The sequence below is a fragment of the Manis javanica genome, chromosome 16 (genome assembly GCF_040802235.1).
Source record: "Manis javanica isolate MJ-LG chromosome 16, MJ_LKY, whole genome shotgun sequence".
Classification (NCBI taxonomy): domain Eukaryota; kingdom Metazoa; phylum Chordata; class Mammalia; order Pholidota; family Manidae; genus Manis; species Manis javanica.
This window is the reverse complement of record NC_133171.1, coordinates 69,743,180-69,746,358: the sequence shown is the minus strand read 5'-3', so window position 1 is coordinate 69,746,358 and position 3,179 is coordinate 69,743,180.

Here is a 3,179-nt window from a genome sequence, read left to right as displayed (position 1 = left end):
CAATATGGTAATTGCTGTAATGTTTTCCAGGGAGGAAAAAAAAGTAGAGATTGAGCCATGGCTCCCTCTCCGAAGTCGGTGCATTCATGAGAACCTCCGCACAAAGAGCAAGTTATAAAGCCTGAGCCCACATCCGTGCTTTGCCACACTGAGGTCAAAGGGAAATCATTCTGGAGAAACTGGAAATATTATCCTAGGCTACACTATTTTGAAATGATCCCCAGAAGCATGATGTGTATCAGGAGGCAGTGAGCTGTAGCTTATTGGAGATGAGGTAAAAAGGCTGCACGCCCCCACCTGAGAGGTTTACAAGGAAGCGGAAACCACCGACTGAGCAGCTCACCCTCTTCAAGAGGGCTCCGTCTTCCTGGCTTCCGCTTCTCCACGCAGCCTTTATCTGCACACAGGTCCCCTCCTGCCTGCCCTCTTTCCCTCCGTGTGCCCTCCGATGCTATTAAGATATCAAATACAGGAATGACAACAAGTGAGCCCTAATTAAACAGCAGCAGCAAAGGCCCTCTCAAAGGAACAGCCTGAACCCAAATAAGAGGAGCTTGGGACTGGAAAGGGGGATAAAGACAATGGGGGCTTTGAAATCTGCTGGGTTTAAAGTAATGGGTTTGTTGTGTGTATTTAAAGGGCCAGATGACACAAAGGGCTGTCAGGCCAGGACGAAGCTCAGGCTTCACCAAGACAGAAGGGGTGATAACACTCACTGAGTCCTGTGACCAGAATCCAATTGTAATTGGCCTCAGAGATCACTTATGGCAATCAGGGAAGTAATATGCTTCTGAATAATTATGAATAATTAGGCACATTTATGAATAATTACACTGATAATAACTATCTAACTCATTCCATTTTAAAATTGTAATTCAATCATTATGCATTGGGTAGGCATTTCCATCATTCTGCTTTCTGCATATTCATGGCCTAATCCATCTGTCAATCTTACAGTGACCTGAGTCTCCCTCCAGGTCAGGACTGGTACAGCAACAGCCAAGTCCTGGACTCACCTTGGGGACAAGAGAACTGATGCTCAGGGTTGCAGCTTCATGGCCTCCTTGATAGATTGGAGAGGACTCTGGACACTAGAAAGTGGCAGAAAGGTCATAAGAAAACATTTTCCTAAAACACTGGTACTTTACCAACTTGTGACTCATTTATCAAAATGCAGATGACTTGGAAGTAATGTCCAGGAGAGCATTACTCTTTCAATATTATTGTTTCCACATGTCATTGTAAAGAAGACCAATAAATTATACAAGAGCTGTCTTTTCATAGTGTCTCCTGATCAGAGTACTAAACTGCTTAGATAATCAGAAGTCCCAATTTGAAGGTGAAGTCTTAAAATAATATGTGCTTCCTTGGGCTTTAAAAAAAAATGTGCCCTTGCCTTACTGCCATTTTCTCCCTCACATACTACCGTCCTTTTTCTTCCTTCTCTCGCCCTCCTTCTCCCTCTTGCACACACACATGTGCCAACTTCTCCTTCATCCAACTTGTTTTTTTCTCCCACCCAATAAGTAAGTTTATATTTTCCTGATACCAAAAGTAGTATCTGTTAACTCAGAAATTTGGGAAGTGTCAAGAGGAGAAAGAAAAACAGAATTTTAAAAAATTAATTATCCCAGCACCTGAGAGAACTAACATTAACTTAATAGTCTAAGGTTTCTTTTTCTATGCATATTTTACACAACTGATATTATATTACAAAAGCAATTTTCCTCCTGACATTTTCTTTAATATTTCCATGTTTTTGCATTTTGCATGTTATCAAAATAATAATTTTTCATATTATCAAATAAGAAGCTTTCCCATATTATTAAAAGTCATATTTTAAGAGTTTCATGTGTGATATAGCCAAATGATACATGAAAGTGTACATCATAATCAATTCCTGAAGTTTTAGGTACCCATGTTTCCCAATTTTGCCGTTTTGCCATATTATCTTGTGGGGAAGCCATCCTTTGTTCTTATTTCCCACCCAACTATTTCCATATTCCTCTCCCTTCCTCTTAAATTAAGTCTGGACATGGGCATACAGAGGTATTCTGCTCCAGTAATAAGGCAGGAGAATCATGTAACTCAGGGTTGCAGCTTCATAGCCTTCATTGCATAGTTCAGTGCAAGTGCTGGTTCACAACATACAATCACTTAGGTGTGAGCAATATTAATATCCTCTATTAATTCTAAAACAAAACTATTTACACAGAATTAGCCGTAACAGGATTCCATCTTGGACCCAAACCAAGGGGGCTCCATAACTCAAATACATTTTGATACATCCATTTCTAAGACTTGGTTAGAGAAAAAATGAAGTCACACATGGCATCTTATTGACATTCTGGAACCACAGTTTCCAAATGACTGACTTCGGTTGCATGAGAATTGGCTGGAGAACCTTTTAAAAATATTTCTTCCTGGAGTCTATCAACTGATATTCTGATTCAGTAGGACTGGGAGTAAGGATCAGGCTGGGAAGGGAAGCAGGCAGCAGGTGATAAAATGTGGCGTGTGTCATGCCAAGAGCCTTGGACTTCACTATAGAAGCAATGTGGTTCATAAACAGTTGAGTGACATGGTCAGGTGGACCTATGAGAAGAATGACATCCATTCAAGTGAACAGAATAATGGAGGGGTTGTAAGATCGGACATGATGAAGTGCAAAGAGAGGTGAGAAGTACACTGATTAGTTAGACTATTGTCCTAATCCAGAAATCTGGTCAACCAATGATGAGAAGCTGAACTGCATAAACAGGGTGAGCAGAGGAGTGGAGAAGCAGATACATACAAAACCAAACACATGAGAGAGTTATTAAGAATGTGTGAAGTTTGGATGTGAGAGAGTAAAGACAAAGCTAAGGTGACACCCTATTATCTGGTTTGGATAAAATATAATGAATGGGAGGGGAAGCGCTGCTTGGTGTGGGAAGGGGGAAGGAGGAAGTGTGATGTGTGCTGTAGAACCACGATGAAAACACCCAGAAATCAATGAATTTCCAAAGATGAAAGAAAATACTATTCAGAAATAATCACTTTTTGATATTGTTGTTTGGATTTTTAATATGAATATTTCTACTATGATTGCAGTGCAATATCACCCCAGCAAAGAGAAAGGCTCCTTAGATGGTTGGCCTTTCACAGGGAAGCCAACACACTTTGCATCACCTACTTTA